This window comes from Gopherus flavomarginatus, chromosome 1 (assembly GCF_025201925.1).
Source record: "Gopherus flavomarginatus isolate rGopFla2 chromosome 1, rGopFla2.mat.asm, whole genome shotgun sequence".
NCBI lineage: Eukaryota > Metazoa > Chordata > Testudines > Testudinidae > Gopherus > Gopherus flavomarginatus.
This window is the reverse complement of record NC_066617.1, coordinates 244,484,012-244,501,090: the sequence shown is the minus strand read 5'-3', so window position 1 is coordinate 244,501,090 and position 17,079 is coordinate 244,484,012. Positions and strand designations below refer to the sequence as shown.

Genomic DNA, 17,079 nt, shown 5'->3' with positions numbered 1-17,079 from the left:
GCACCCCCCATCAGGTGGAATCAGGGATCCCAGGCTGCCAAGTTCTCAGTTCCATGGCAGGGAACCTGAAAACCCCGAGAACCCAGCTCAAGCCAGGGCTTCCAAAATCCATGCTGTGGAGCTGGGATCCCTAGCTCCCAAGCGCCAAGGCTCCTGGCTGAGTTGTGGCTCTTGGCTCAGCTGTGGTTTCTAGTCTTTCATCTCCTTGTCAGTCCACTGGGACTTCTTCAACCAGTTTTCCCTCCTCTGCACTAGCCAGATCCCTGTGGGAGACTGATCTTGCTGATCTGTCCTGAGAGAAAAAAATTCTACTTCAAGAAGAATTTTGACAGAAAGACCTTAATTATAGAAGAGAACCTCGAAGCGGGTGTGCTTGAAATTTCAGAGGAACCCCAAACCTGGAACTACCCCAATATACTTTTCATTTCCCTGAAGAAGGTGCATGTGTGGCAAAGGGATCAGATTGCACTGGAAATTTTACTATTTGATGACATGTACATCCAACAGAGCCTGGTGGAAAGAGGTGCTTTAAGTGGTCCTTCCTTTCTGTTGCTTGACAGCAGCTTTACATGGCTGAGCACCAGGGTGTGCCTGGGGTTTGTGGGGATAGTTTGTCTGGAGTTCCAGTCTACTCTCATTAAAGTACATGAGATTTTTGCTACTGGTTTTAAAGAACAGGATGAGACCTCTGGAGCACAAGCTGCATGATCTTGCCACTGACCAGATCTTGCCATCCTAATCTTCTCAAGAGAGCTCATTTATCTTCTTCAGACTCTCATCCATGACATGCTTTGGCTTCAGACAGGTATCACCAAAGGACTCTTCAATACCTTCTCTTCAGAGACTGGCATTTTCTTCATTTTGTGGAGTCTGAATTTCCCTAATGATCAGTTTAGCTGCTTAAAGGGCAATTCCTTGGAGCCCTAGGATTGCCTGGTCATTACAAAGGCTAGATGCACAAGAGCCAAGATGGAAAAGAAAACCAAAATAATGAATCTACTAATATATTTAGAGTATGAGACTGTCAGGATTTAGGAAACTCTATAGTTCAGAAGGCTGCAATAAGTCTCCACAACAACACCATCTACTTCAGTTCTCTACACTGAGTTCCCACAGAATTTTGAATCAAGTTCAAGGTCTCAGTCTTAATTTTCAGAATTTTCCATGGCCTCAGCCCAGGATATCTAAAAGACCATCTAAAGCTCTGAGGGGAAGACCATGGTTGACAACTATGCTTCACTGGCACAATGGAACTCAAAAATAAAAGTAAAGCTTATCTGTGTGGGAGACAGAAATTTCTCTGGGGATGATCCAAGACTGTGGAATAAACTCATCATTTTTTCTCTCCAAATGTAAGGCCCATTTTTTTAATCCTCTCTTCCATAAACATATAGCAACAGGCAGGTATATTTATATTAAACTAACAAACAGAAACCCTACAACCTACCAAAACAAGACTCCCCACTGCACACACTTCTCTCTCTGGGCGAGGATGAGAGAACAAACAACATGTGACAGATATGTAGTCATGTTACTTAATGCACTCCTGGAAGTGCTCAGATGCTACAGTGATGAGCATGGTATAAAATAGCATATCACATGAGAATGCTGAAGTACTTTATAGTTCATTAGTAACTAAGGAAGATGTGAGTAGAGTGACATCTACTAGAGATAAACATTTTCAACTCAGCAGGCCTGGATAACTTCAATCCAAGAGTCCTAAAAGAGCTGGCTGAGGAGATCTCTGGCCCACTGATATCAATATTTAATACATTTTTGAATACTTGGAAAATTCCAGAAGAATAGAAAAGTGCTAGTTTTGTGTCAATATTTAAAAAGAGCAAGTGGGATGACCTGGGTAACTTTAAGTTGGTTAGCCTGACCCCAATTCCAGGTGAAATAATGCAAAAATTGATACAGGATTCAGTTGATAAAGAATTAAGAGACATTCAACATAGTTTTATGGAAGATATGTCTTCTAATACAAACCTGATTTCATTCTTTGAAGAGATTACAAGTTTGGTTGATAAAGGTAACAGTGCAGAAGTAACATACTTAGACTTTTTTAAGGCATTTGATGAGTACTGTAGAGCATTCTAATTAAAAATTAACACTGTACTGTATCAATAAAGCACACATTAAATGAATTAAGAACTGCCTAACTGACAGATTTCAAAGAGTCGTTGTGCATGGGGACTCATCATTGAATGGAGGTGTTCCTGGACGGGTTCAGCACTCTGCCTGACAATAGTCAACATTTTCATTGATGATCTAGAATAAAATATAAAATCACTGCTGATAGAATTTGCGGATGGTACAAAGATTGATGAAATAGTAAATAACAATGACAGGGTAGTTTTAAAGCGTGATCTGAGCCGCTTGGTAAGCTGGGCCCAGTCAAACAAAATGTGTTTAATACAGCCAAATACAAAGTTATACAAGTAGAAACAAAGAACACAGGCAATACCTACAGTGGGGGTGGGAGGAGAGGCCAGGGCTGCCCAAAAAGAGAGGCAAGTGGGGCAATTTGTCTCGGGCCCCGGGCCCCACAGGAGCCCCCATGAGAATATAGTATTTTATAGTATTGCAACTTTTTTTATGGAAGGGGCCCCCGAAATTGCTTTGCCCCATGTCCCCTAAATCCTCTGGGAAGCCCTCCGAGGGGCTGTATCCCAGAAAGCAGAGACCCTGAAAAGGCTTTTGGGGATCATAGTGAACAAGCAATTCAGCAAGAGCTCCCAGGGCGATGTTGTGGCAAAATGGGCTAATTCAATCTTTGGATGTAAAAACCAGGGAGCAATGAACAGGTGTGATGACTAGGAGGTGATTTTACCTCTGTGCACAGCATTATTGAGACTGATACTAGAACACTGCATTTAGTTCTAGTGTCCACATTTTAAAAAGGTTCTCTTGGCCTGTAATACAGTGTCAGCATAGGCTTTGAGGAATTCATTATGTTCCATCCTGTCTAAATCAGGCTTTGGTTTCCACCATTGGCACTCAAGTTTCTGCCCCTCTCTGTTCGTCCATTGCAGGGCATCCGAAAACCAAGGATTTGTGTGGGCAATGGGAAAGAAAGGCTGTTTGAGAGACACGTGTAGGATGGTCGTGACTGATTAGGTCCTTGACTAGAGGAAGAGGCGTTGTCCTTTAGCACACTTGCAATTTATGGGAGTCCATGTGTTTTTGTTGTCAAATCAGGATCATGGGTCTTCCTTGTTGCTTGGAAGGTCTCTGACACAGGGATGCTCTTCCATGTGTCCCAGGAGTGTATATCACCCCAAAGGGAGCATGAAGGACACAAGACTTATTGCTAATTGCACTGTTTTGCTTTGCAGGCCAAACTCACCAGAGGGAAGTTGTCCCATCACCCAATACAATACAGTGATTTAGTGCCACAATTTAGCTCAGCGACTGTAAATTACTTTTGTAAGGTCAGTCAAGTCTGTAGCAACATCAGGAACTTAAATCCTGACCTCCTTTTAACTACTAACTGCTGCTTCTCCACATTCCTAGACAGCTTTGCAAAGTGAAGATTATTTTCTAAAATCCACACAGGGTCTTTTCTCTATTTGCTAAACGTAATTTCAGAATAGAATGGGATCTGTCTTTTTTATTTAAAATTCAGTTTACACCTCCCCCTCCCACCTCTTATTCTTTAAATAATGAAATATGTACCGGGGCAATAATAGGTGCATACCTGCAAATTTCCCCTTAGCTTGTTGCTCCGTGGCTCCCTCTACAAAACCCTCTGACTGTGCAGAATAACATTTATTTGTTTGTTTGTTTATTTAATTCATTTTCCTTAGTGTTCTGCATCCTCCACATGGATATTTCAGGTCATGCTGTTACACAAGCAAAAGGGTTCCATAAATCAGCATCTAGTCATCATACATAAACATTTTTTTAGGTTTGGGGTTTTTTTAATCAGAGCCAGCATTATATACACACATATATATGTATACATTTTCCTGGCACATTTTGTATAATTTAAATTATTTTGGTATTGTATGTTCTTTCTTCTGTTCCCATGGATTAGTTAGAATAATGTCTGCCAATAATGAACACAAAAATCCAGTACATGAATACTCGACGAGATGAATAAATGTATAGGCTTTACATATCCATTTGTGGTGAATGTATCATGGAACAAATGCACAGAAGCTGATTTAACTACCAGGCAACACAGATAAAATTGATGGCATCTAAGTGTAATTATATTATATGCAAATAAATAAGGAGGTATAGATAGCACTGTGCTGGGTAGGTAGATATTGTAATGAGTATCAGGTGGAGGGGCCCTCTGCACAGACAATGCATCACTTCATGGCTTTAAAAATGTAACATCCATAGAAAAATACCAATAAGCAGCAATGGTAATAGGTAGAAAAATAAATGTATTTAGAATGAGACAAATTAGTGAGGGCTAGGATGAGGTTATGAGTGCAGAAATGAATTTGTGCATGTGGAAGGAGGAGGTGATGGGAATGAGGTGACATAACTGTAGGCCCACTGAAAATGATTGCAGTCATGCCATCACAGATTTGAATCAGGCCCCACAAGATGGAATACTCCATATGCAGCATGACCATGGTCCTTTGAAACCTTAGTTATGTTGTTTTCTTTAATTTTTGACTAGATTAAAAACAATATATTTTCTCAGTTCCTAAACCTTTGAAAATCTCCCTTATGACAAAATAATACTAAGTATTTTTAAACTAGGTAATGATTTTGAGACGCTTAATCATCTGATGCTGTGGCTATACGTAATACAGCATAAATGTAAACACTAAGAGAAGTTGTGCCTTAAACTTTACCTTGGCGGTTTCAATAAAATGCAATTTAATATAGCAAAGAACATGTTTCATATCTAATGCTGACATTGAGGGATCTTCTATTGCTTTTTTTACCAATACAAATGACAGTGATTCATCAGCTTTTGTTCCACTTTATATTGCTCTCTTGCTCCACAGTTCCTTCCGCCAGTGAAGTTCTTCTAATCTGTGATAAACTTTACTTATTGAGTTCTTTTTCGTGCTGCCTCTGAATCCCAAAATATATCTCTGCAAAGGCTCTGGTATTTTCATTACATTCCTGATAGTCACATCTGATAGTTTCTTGTCCCTCTGGAATCTGAAGAATTCTCTCTCAAATGACTCCTTTTTTGAAAACGAAGATGTAATGACCAATGTGTCATTCTAAAGGCTTTTGGAGTTTTTGGTTACCCTCCCCCTTTTTTGAAGAGATTTCCTTGATTTCTGTGTGTGAGAAGAGGCGGCAGAGTTTGAAAACCATGTTGGTTAGCATATCCCTAAGATATATAGCCTTATAAATATTAATTGCACTCTTTGTCAGTAAACTTGATTTTGCACCACTAATTCGATTAATAATTTTTACAGCTCATATGTTCCTTTTTATTTTGTGTGCCAGTCTACATAGTGCTTTTAAATATGAGCCAAGCAGGGGTACGTTCTGTTGTCCTTCTGCACAGCCAGATCTGTGTACAGCTTGAACTTCTCCTTCCACCAAGTCTATCACTGTGCTAGGTTAGCATTTGCAAAATCCAGCGCTCCAAAGGCCTTCAGACTGAGTTCCATGGCTCATGTTGCCAGCTGCAGAACTTCAAACTGCACAGACACTGCCACCATGTTTCATTCACAAAGAAAAAGTTTGGATGCAGGTTAAGTTGAACAAGAGGTATGTGAAATGGAGCGATTCCATCAGTACACCTATGACCATCCACAAACCCCAAGAAATTATCATGGAAAAGCCTCTTAGTGCTCCAAAGAGATTGCAGCACAAATTGATGCATCTTCACAGTTTTACCAGGTAGAGATCAGATATTGTTTAGGACAATCACTGTTATTAGCTGTATCAGCAGGGCGTATATACTCAGCACATGCAAGTTGGGAAAAGGGGATCAGAACATAGCGCAGATTGTATCTGATGAGAGCAGCAATGGTTGCAGGGGTGTGGAATCCATTGTCAATAAAGTATCTTCAAAACTTATCTGTAGGCATTAAGTGAAAACTCAGTGTGCAAAACCCTATACAAAATATATACATGTGTGTTCATAAACACATAACGGGCCTATAAAACTTCGAAGGAAGTATAGGTGCATATAGAGGGAAGTACCTTTAATATGTGGAGGTTGCTTTTACTGATGACTCATGTGTTAACATGATTTGTATCCCTTTCATGTTTTTCTTCCACTGTCCACTGTTGCTGCCATGAACAAACACTATACTCAATTTTCTGAGAGAGAGAGGGAGAGAGAGAGAGACTTAAAATATTTCACCAGGATAGACTGCTTTCTTGCTTCCAAATTTTCTCGGGTGGTTAAACTCAGGAGCATAAGCGTGGGTCAAGTAATTTATTGACACACACATAGACAAACACATTGGGGAAGACAAGGACACAGGCCAGCTGCCCTAACATGAAAGGGCAGCCTGACTTTACACCGCAATGCTGTCACCCCACCTGAACTCTGTGACAGCTCTCTCTGAAAGCAAGCAGAGAGTAAGCAGGCTCCTCTTTTCCATAGGATTTTGCTTCCTTGCATTCATTGGCTAAACTAGAAATAAAAACCCAGAACCAAATATCACACAGTTTTCAAAAGCAGTCAGTTGCTATGATACAGAAAAATTGCCAAAGCTCAGACGTTGATGGCCCCAGTATAAATCAGGAGTAACTCCACTGAAGCAAACAGAGTTACACTCATGGGCCACTGGTGGAACTGGGGAGAATCAGGACTACTTTTTCCAGGCTTCGGTGTAATTGTTGTTGCCTATGTTTTGCAGTGAACTGCATCAATTGAGAGTGAGCTTCAGCTCCAAAGTCTATTCCAAGGACATGCAGGGAGTTTAGTTGGAAGAGGAGTTCCCTGCTCATGGTGCCTTATTTCCCATCACAGTGATGAGGCTGAGTATGATTATACTAAAGTAAGTTTTATTTTTGTTTTAAATAGGAAGAGGATATAAGGGATGAAGCAGCAGAAACCTCATGGAGGAAGTGAATGAGAAAGACCTTGAGCAGGAGAAACTTCCTGCTAAGGTGAGTTGAGGTAGGAGAATGAAGAAACTGGGAACCTTTAGCAATTCTCTCGCTCCATCTAATAACACGTAATCTAGTAAAACTATACGTGCTACCCTTGTCTGGCTTACTGCTAGGAAAGCTGACTGTAGTACATGGATGTGAAGAAGACTGTGAAAAGAAAAGGGTTAGATGTGGTCAAGGAGAGAAAGCTGAGTTAAATAGTCAAGGAGCAAGGCAAATGTCAGTGCAGAGGAGAGTGGGAATGGTAGCTAGTTAAGAATACTGCAGCAACACTAGAGAGGTCTACGATTTTTAAAGAGAAGCTGTTGTATAGGTGACTGAACCCTGAGCCAAAGGCCTTAGGTCATCTCTCTAGCATTTTCTTTTTCTGACAATAAATACATTTTTGTATGCTCTTGAATAATGTCACCCCTCTGCCAAGCAATAGCAGATGTGAGTGACTTGCAGGCAGACTTCCCATTGGAGGATAAATTTGTGATGTACTGTCTGGCTAAACTTAGGAAGACTAGATAGCAAGTATGAAAAATTGGGACAGGGGGTGGCAGGTAATAGGTGCCTATGTAAGAAAAGTATCAGAGGGGTAGCCGTGTTAGTCTGGATCTGTAAAAGCAGCAAAGAGTCCTGTGGCACCTTATAGACTAACAGATGTTTTGGAGCATGAGCTATCGTGGGTGAATACTCACTTCATCTCATGCATCTGACGAAGTGGGTATTCACCCACGAAAGCTCATGCTCCAAAACATCTGTTAGTCTATAAGGTGCCACAGGACTCTTTGCTGCTTTTATGTAAGAAAAAGCTGCAGTCCTTAAACAGAGGTATTTACAAACAGCATGCAGACATTCCTCTTTCAAGGCTTTCAGCCAAATACCAGTACCCAGTTTCCAGGGAATAATTTCCCCAACAATTGACACTAGTTAGAGAGATTAGGGCAGAGATCAAACTTGCTTTGTTCTTGCCTCAATGCTCCTCCCCCCCAAAAAAAATCTATAATAAAACTAACAATTTAGTATCTCTTCAAAGATAGAACGTTGCTTGCACGCTATGAACTTGTAAGACTGTGGGTAACAATACTATCTAGGGAATTCTGTCATAACAGAAACATTCTTGTTACTCAGTATATGAGCTGTGCAAATAACTGATTTTCTGTTTTCTAGTCAAATTGAAAAGTTAAAAAAACATTTTGGGTCAATTCAGAACAAAATTATTTCAAATTTTTGAGCAAAGTCAAAAAGTTGAAAAAAATCCCCCTTTCCTTCATTTTAGAGGGGGTTTTAAAACATTTACTATAAAATTGTAGTCTATTTTTTAATGAGAAGTCATTTAGAATCAAAATAGCCATATGTTTTATTTAAAAAATGATGGAACAAAACATTTTGCTTTTTCCAGATGTTTTATTACTGACCAAAATTATTCAGAGAATCTGACATGAATTTGCAAAGTCATTCTCTCAACCTGAATCTGCACTTTTTCTTTTTGGCAAAAAAATGGTTTGTGCAAAAAATTTTGATGCAGTTCTACTTGTTATGCTACCACACTTCAAAGTCCTGATCCTCCTCTAATGGAATTCAGTTGAAAAACTCCCTCTGACCTCAAGGAGTGGATAGATATGATTTTCTGCTTTATTTTGCACGATTATCCATTTTTCCAGAACTTTAAACAATAAGGTAAATAAAATGTAAGAAGGGTCTGAATGAATGCTTCTCTGACAGCTAGCTGGGAGGGGAAATGACTTGGGTGTGTTTATGTAAAGACAGTTTGCTCCTGCTCTGCTTACATATTCAGCAGATACACCAGTGTCAAAGTGATCAGCTTTGGCTGGTGTTGGGTACAAATCACCTTAGTACTGAATGCAGGTGTTGTGAAATAAGGTTACCAATGTTGTAATTATTGTAGGAATACAAGAAAGCAGGACTGTGCTTAATCTGTCTGAAATTAGGGGGCCACCTTCAGCTGAAAGAACCTACTTAAGCCAGGGGCTCAAATGTCAGAGCCCTGTGAAAGTAAGAGGGGTGGGGACAGGTATCCCCAGCTAGGAGGCTGCACACTCTCATCAAGGGTCCTCCCTAGACTGGTTTAATCTGTTCCTTCTCACTGTTCAAAGAATAGAGATAAATAGGCTCCACTAGGAGCCTCTTTATGTTAAATGCCAAATCAGAGCTGAAATCTTTGAGATGAGGCAGAGTTTCTGCCCAGCCTGCAAAGAAGTGAAAATTACTAAGAAACTGATGCGCAGAGGTCACAGCAGAGAGGCAGAAGGCAGCTGACAGTCAGCTGGTGAAGGAGTGGCTGGTGCGGTGGAAAGGCATGATGAGCAGCCAGCAGGGCGGCTTGTGGAGAGGCAAGGCAAGAGCGGTGAGCAGCCAGCCAGCAGTGCAGCGGGTGGCGAGGCGTGGCGAGAACGGTTAGCTGGCGGCTGGCAGAAGTGGCCAGCAGGGTGGCTGGCAGAGAGGTGTGGGGACTGAGTCTGGGGACTGAGCAGCGGAGCAAGTAAGGTACCTCTTTACCCAACCCAGAATGGGAGGTGAACTCTGCAGATGCACCTCTGAACTTTAAATCTGCACTGACGAAGGACAGCAACTGTGAGTAAGGTGCAGAGAAGGGTTGGACACATGAAAGGGACTTGTGGGTTGCTGGACTTAAGAACCTGAGGGGAAAAGGACACTGCCCAACCTACTTGCTAGTGGGTTTTTTACTCATGGTTATGTTTATGAACCCTATTTGCAGTGTTTTCCCAAATTAGCACCAAGTAACTTCCTTCCTGTTATTAAAAGTTTCTTTTCTACACTCGGACTCTATACTTGCAAGTGAGGAAGTATTGTCTCTCAAAGATGCCCAGGGGTGGTGTGTAAATTTCCCAGGTTACTGGGAGAGGGGGGAGGGCTCGAGCGGTTCTCTGTTGTATCAATGGAAAGGAACCCCTAGGCTTGGCAGATTTTTTATTTTTATCTTTTTATCATTTCAAAGGATAATAGCAATGCTTTCTAAGCTTTTTTTAATTTTTATTGATTTCAATTTTCAGAATTCCAGGAAATTATGGGGGAACAGACAATTATTTAATGAGGGTATACATTGAGATTTTAAAAGTTAAAGCTTTATCACTTTTAAAATATAAATTGTGAACATCACATCAAAATACACAAAGTAAATATCCTTAAATCAATAAAACATACCTGGTTTTACTACTCATTTGCAAATCCGTTTGTGACAAGCCTAATTCAGAATTTTAAATCACTGGTTTTTGACTTTACCAAGTTCTCAGGCAGCATTTTTCTTATTTTACCTATTGTTTGGTTGGTTTGTATGTGTATCACAAAAGTGACAATTACAATAAAAATCTAATCCTTTGAAGCCTACTTATAATGTATTGCAGTTTGGAGTGATGAAAGTCAAATGAATGAAAGACTCTAATTTAGGAGAGGGATGAGACATGTAGGGCCTGATTCTGCTTTCACTTTCAGCAGTTATACAACCATGTAACTCCATTCATTTCAGTGGTGTTACTCCAGGTCTACGTTGTTGTTAGGGAGAGCAGAACAAGGTACATCTACACAGCCTATGGAAGTGAAACTCCCAGCCAGAGTTGACAGGCTTGGGCTCACAGATTCATGCCACCATGCTAAGAACAGCTGTGTAGACAGCACTTTTAAGTTGCCTTTTGGGGCCTGAAGCCCACCCCCGTCCCTAGGTTTCAGAGCCTGAGCCATAATGTCTACACAGATATTTTTTTTACAATAGTGTGAGTCTCGTGAGCCCGAGTCTCGTTGAACCGGGATCAGAGGTTCGCTGCTGTGGGCTGTGTAGACATATGCAACAAGGCAGATTTGTGCCTTGAAGTTAATAGAAATATTAAAAATACTCAGGAATTATTGATAATGTGTTTGTTTGGCTTCTTGGCAGCAGCCTCAGCATTCAAATATGGGCTGGTTGCTGACTTCACACATACACATGAGTGCACGCACATACACCCATATACATCCACACCCTACTGCACCAAGACACGAAATAATCCACTTCAGGCCAGCCTGAGAAGGGGTTCGGGTTTTCATCCATCCTTCATTTTAATAGTCAGTTATTCCTTCTCATTTCAAACCCCAGTTCCTGCTCTAACTCATGTGCCATAAGCCTTTTATCTGGGAGAGCAGGTGGTTTCCTGGAACTCTACCATGCTACTTATCCTGACAGCTAGGAGAGGTACCTGCTGTCTCTTTCTTCCCATTTCCTTATACCGCCTCTAATACAGAGGCTCAATAATGGCCAAGAAGGGTGGGCATATGCAATATGATTTGCATTCACTCCTATAGAATACTGTAGAGCTTTTATATAAGCGATGCTTTTGTTCTCTGTGACCATGTGATGAGTGAGAAACTAAAACACGAGTTTCTCCAAGAAGCATTAAGTGCAATTCCACCAAGCGCACTCATGAAATTGCCAAATATATTATCTGGGAATGTTTTTGAAATGCGCATCTATCAGACAGGCATTCTCTGTATGGAGAACAAAATATGCTGTTTAAAAGGAAAAATAATCCCCACTGTAAACATTAGGAAATGACAAATACACTCAGGACATATTTATGTATCCAAACCAAAATCAATTATTAAAGAGACAAGGGGTTGGAGGGTAACAACAAAATTTAACTAAAAATAATGCAGAGTGTTTAATAGATTTGTTTAAGAGTCATAAACAAATAATCCATGAATACTTTAAAACAGTGAGTGTTGCAGGATAGAGATACCCAGAAGAGTTTATTAAAGATTCAAACACTTATGGAGTGTGCTCTAGAGGTTAGTGCAGGGGACTGCCATTCAAGAGAACTGACTTCTGTTCCTAGCTCTGACATAGACTCACTGCGTGATCCTCGGCAAGTCACCTAACCACTGTATGCGCTGGTTTACCCACATATATAATGGGCATAATAATACTTGTTTACATTACAGTGTTTTGTGATGTCTCATTAATTAATGATTGGCAGTTTCAGCCTAGGGAAAGGCCTATTAGATAGCCACCTAGGATGCCGCAATGCAGGAAGTATCACCACTTATTAGGAAATTTCTAGCTGGGAAGTGGACAGGGTCAGGGATTAGTAAAGGTAGAAAGCAACTTCTTTAAGCTTTTGTCCACCATTCAATCAGACCACTCTGTTTCTTCACCCAAGTGCCACTGCAAACGGTTGCAGGCTGCATTGTGTTGACAAAAGGGGTACTACTACCCCTGAAATGGATCTTTACTGGCAGTGGAGCAGGTTACCGTCATACCAGTGAAAAAGGTCCACAGTAATTATCTTCAGTACACAACAGTTTATTGAGAAGGAATTACACAAGCAGTAAAGGGTTATATTAAGCACATAACTCCTATGTTAGACATTAAGAGCTATACATTAAGAGCTATACATTCCTTTTAATGAGTCTCTCTTTCACAAACCTATACAAACAGGCCCTGCGCTAGCCTCACGCAGTTCCTGCTTGGCAAACAGAGAAGGTAGTTACCAATTTTATAGATGGCTTCTCCTCTCCTGGTCTGTTCTTCTCAGCCCTTTGGTTTGTTTTGGATTCGCTCGAGGCAAGGCCTTGGTTGCCATGAGATCCCCTGGTTTACAGCCCTACTCGAGCCCAGGGAGAAGAGTTTTGGTTACTCTGTCTAGCAGCATTGCTTCTTCAGGCATCAACTAAGGAATCCCAAACACAGTAATTTACTTTGCTTGATTCTTATGACCTTTTTCCTCAAAGGAGTCACGTCTTAAAAGCATGCCCAATGGACATGTGGTTACTAATTTTTACCTGATTAGTATTTTAGAAGGAGTTGGGGGGAGGGGTACTGAACAAAGATCACCTCATGTTTACTCACTCATCAATCATTCACTCTATGTCTCTGTGTGGCGTCCTTGCTGTAAGGTCACTACAATCCAGACCTTCTGCATCACAGTTCAGTACCTTAAGCAAAAAGCCATCCTCCTCCTATGCAGATGAGACACTCTCCTCTTTCAGCCTCTCACTTGGCATTCCGCCAATGGAACCTCACTGGCAATATACAATGGTCTGGAGTGTCTTGCACTACCGTCAGCAGCAAGGACAGAAGCTTGCAGAGAATAATTAAGAGCCTTGGGTGAGCCCTTTATGCCTCACAGATCTCTCCATCTGACTCTCTCAAACATCAGTGCTGCTTCCCTGCTGCCTATTACTCCCCTCTCCTTGGGGAAGAATCTATGGCTTTTGATTCATTCAAAGGTCTCGGGTGACCTTTCCCAGCCCCACCTGGCTGAAGAGGTGAGCTCTCATTGCTGTGGAGACTGGAGCCAAAACTAGTGCTCCAGTCAAGAGGATTTGGGGGCAGATTGTGCCTGGAGTCACTGCTGTAAGTATGATTGTATTTACCTGAGACCCATTTCCCCACCTCCTGACTTCGAAGAGAAGGATTAGCAGTGTAAACAGACTAAATGGGAAACCTGCTCATGGCTGCATCTGCAATGCGATAGACTTTATTAAATTTCATAAAGGGACTGCTACCTCAAATTGTACATCTTGGCTAATCCCAGATTAGTACATGCATTACATGTATTAATATTATTTACCTTGCAGTAGCACCTCTAGGCCCCAGCACCATTGTTCCAGGCATTGTACAAACAAATAACAAAGTTATGCCCAGAAGAGTTTACAATCTAATTTTAACGCTAGAGACAACAGATGACTATGACAAACAGCCGGGGGAGCACAAATTAACAGGGAGACAATTGTGATCAGCTTGGAAAACTGCAGTCACAGCAACTAGCTGCCTAGCCATTGCATGGTACCTTAAAAAATGTGATCCCTTTTATAGCTAGATGGATAATGATAAGTGTAACGAAAACATTATATATGTAGTAGCTCTGTCGACACCAACTCTGCTATGGTAGGAATGTAATTCATTAGGCCTTTTCTGAGTTATGCAGTCATCTACGATTAATGAAAATGAAGGACCATTCCATTGCTCGCCATCCCATTTTTTTATAGCTGGGTATGTGTTAAATGATATCAGGAGAAGTCCTTCTCCCCCATCCTGGTGAAGAGATTTAGCAAGTTTCTCCTGTTTCTTTTTTAAATATCTTAGGAGGAAATGACAGATGTGCATTTCTTCCTTTAAGAAAAAGGTAAAAAAGAATACAGCTATCCCCGTTTTCTTGTAATCCAGGCTCTAAGCAGATTTAATGGTCCTGTTATTGCTGAGCAAAATTAAGTCCTTATGAAACATGTTACAAAGTACCTTTGTAGATCCCACTTTTCAATAAAAGAGGGGTTTAGGTCATGTTGAACAATCTGCTACTTATTAGCACTTTGCTTTCAATAGGTCACCTTTCAGAGTGCAATACTCTGTTTTCATTAAGCATTGAATCCAAAGGGGCTATATTTTAGAATTCAAACAAAATATATAACTTGTATTGTGAGCACAGTATGAAGACACTCAAAGCATTTAAGTCCCAAACTCTTATCCTGTTCAAATCTGTCAGATCCAATACTTTTAGTTTCACTAAATGCTGTGATCATTAAGGCAACAGATCATATTTTTTTTTAATTTAAAACCTCAAGCGTAACATTTGTTGTCCAGCCAGTTTTCTTTTTCTACAGCAATAAACAAAGATGATATTTGAAACAGAACTTACAGGCCATAGCATGATCATCTGGTCTACATCTCAACTTCCTCTCCAATACACCACGGAAGAAAGAAAATAAGGTATTATAAAAGTTAGTGTGCAATAATTGTAATAGATTAAAATAACTCTAGGTACCATATATCATACATTGTTCTATGAATGATTTTGTTTTATTTTTAATGCATCATCTTCCTTTCAGGTTTGTTTTAGGAATATTTTGGAGGATTTTTAAAATTCTTTTTCCTCACCCTCACTGATAATAGTTACCTCTTCTGAGAAGTTCAATCTGTGCCCTTGTTGATATTTCCTCAGTGTTACTGCAGCACAGGGGCACCCTTGTTTGTTGCTTTTGACCTGCTTGTGAATGTTTGGCTGCTCCTATTGGGTCACATTCTGCAGAGCCATTACTTGGGTGCATAGCGGTGAAAGAAAGAAGGAGCCTTCCTACCCTTTGCCAAGCATGCATATAATCAGGCAGAATTGGTGCCACTCAGAGGCTGCTTCCTCCTCCCGCTTCCCTTAGGAACACAAGACTGTACAAATAGTGATGGTTGGTAAGTAGGTGGAGCCAGGACTCTCTTTGTCTTTATTCACCAGCCCAATAAGTTGGCCAGTCACATGACAGGGGTAAGATCCTCCCCACAAGAAGGTATATAGTGAATATGCAGTTTCTGAGGTTTCCAGGCTTCCCAAGGTATTTAGGCACAGGAGCCACAAAGGCACTTAGGTGTTGCAAGGCTCAGTATCATGGCACCTACCTTTTAAGCACCTAGAAAATCTCTCGAACAATCCTGCAATCCACAAAGCCTGAGTTAGGCACATAATCTCCCTATACAATGACTGGGAAGAGACAGGTGCCTTAGAATGGGATCCACAAAAGCTAGGCAGCTCCCTGGCTAAGCTAGCCAATGGGAGATGCTGACAACAGGGGTAAGTGCTAAACTCCACTCCTCTCTCTGAGATAGGTGCCTAAATCCAGACTATAGGCATATGCCTGTGTCACCTTAGTGATCCACTAATGGAAACCTTTCACCTGGACTCATACAGCTTAGGTACCTAAACCACTTATTGAGGGAATGACTTCGGCTCCTGCCTTGCTCCACACAAAACAGCCACTGGAGGATGTTTCATTATCTGGTTCTACTAGTTTATGCTTGTTCAGTTTTGATTGGAGGATATAACAGTAGCCAATGGGATAGATAGACACTGACACTCGCCATCACTATTAACTTTTTGCAACCCTGTCCTGCATTTGGTAGGTGGAGCCAGGAAATGAAAAGCAGTCTCTTACCAGCACTCCTCTGTTTGATACAGAGCGGGAGGGAATTTCAAACACCAGGATTTGTGTGTCTAAATGGTGTACACAGTACACAAATCCCTCCTGAGCTGAGCACTAGAATTAAGTGGGAGAAGAATTCTGCCATCGAGCCATTTGGAAGCAAGAGGAGAGCTCCATGGAACCTACTTGAACCTATGGGCTACATTGGGCTCCTTGGCCTCAGTGTGGGGAGGCAGGGACTGTAGGATCCACATAATAGTGGTTCTCCTGGCCCCACCCCTGCCCAAGCCCCAGAATTCCCATTTGCAAGAAGCATCCTCTGAGCTGAATTCAGTGTCATGTGCCTTCTGTAGGAACACCCCAAATCTCTTTTGTCCAATAGAACCACATAGGTTCCACTACCTGTGAGGTCCTCTATATGTGTGGAAACAGGATTTGCCTCAAAGTGCCTATAAGGGTGTATGATTTGATGAGCAGTTAATGGTAACCACTGTATTAAGGCCCTCTGTACACTGAAGTATCCCTCATTTTCAGTAGGGACAGAACTGGAACCTTAAGGTAACTTAAAATGTTGGAACGGTAATTATCTCTCAGTGATATCTATTTAAATCAGTATTGCTTTCAAAAACCATATTGACATAGTAATGTATACAGTATTTATACTCTTTTGCACATACACAGCATACAGTTGATGTGTACAGTATCAGTGATGATAAATATTAACACTTTATTAGTGCCTCTCTGACAAATGATGAGTTGTTTTACATGAAAGTCTTTTTATCTGGGTGGAAAGGCAGAATTTTAATTCTCTTTATTTCTATTCTCGGTGGATTAGAAATAATTTCTCATCACACCATTAATTTTAACTGGTGTGAACATCCATACAAGCAATAACTGTATAAGTTTGGGCAATTATTCCTGAAGATGTTATTCCATTTGAGAATCCTGCATTTTAAATATCAACTCCAGTGCATATTGGAAAAGAAGGCTGTGGTTAATATATGGAAACAATATTTGTATATAATCATACTATTGGGAGTAGTTAGAGTAAGTGGATGTAGACAGTTTACAACGCACAGATTGTTGCTGCAACCTAGCTTGCCATGAGCATTTTTCCCC

At 40.9% G+C, this 17,079-nt stretch overlaps 1 long non-coding RNA gene across 1 annotated transcript; it reads right to left on the bottom strand.

Moving 5' to 3' along the window:
* Positions 1-1,552: 1,552 nt before the first annotated feature.
* On the bottom strand, positions 1,553-16,269 carry LOC127032440 (uncharacterized). The gene is made up of 4 exons (XR_007768832.1): positions 15,008-16,269; positions 14,691-14,974; positions 6,136-6,255; positions 1,553-2,271 (listed from the first exon to the last, which is right to left on the bottom strand). It is a non-coding gene; the product is annotated as an uncharacterized LOC127032440 (long non-coding RNA).
* Between the last annotated feature and the right edge of the window lie 810 nt (positions 16,270-17,079).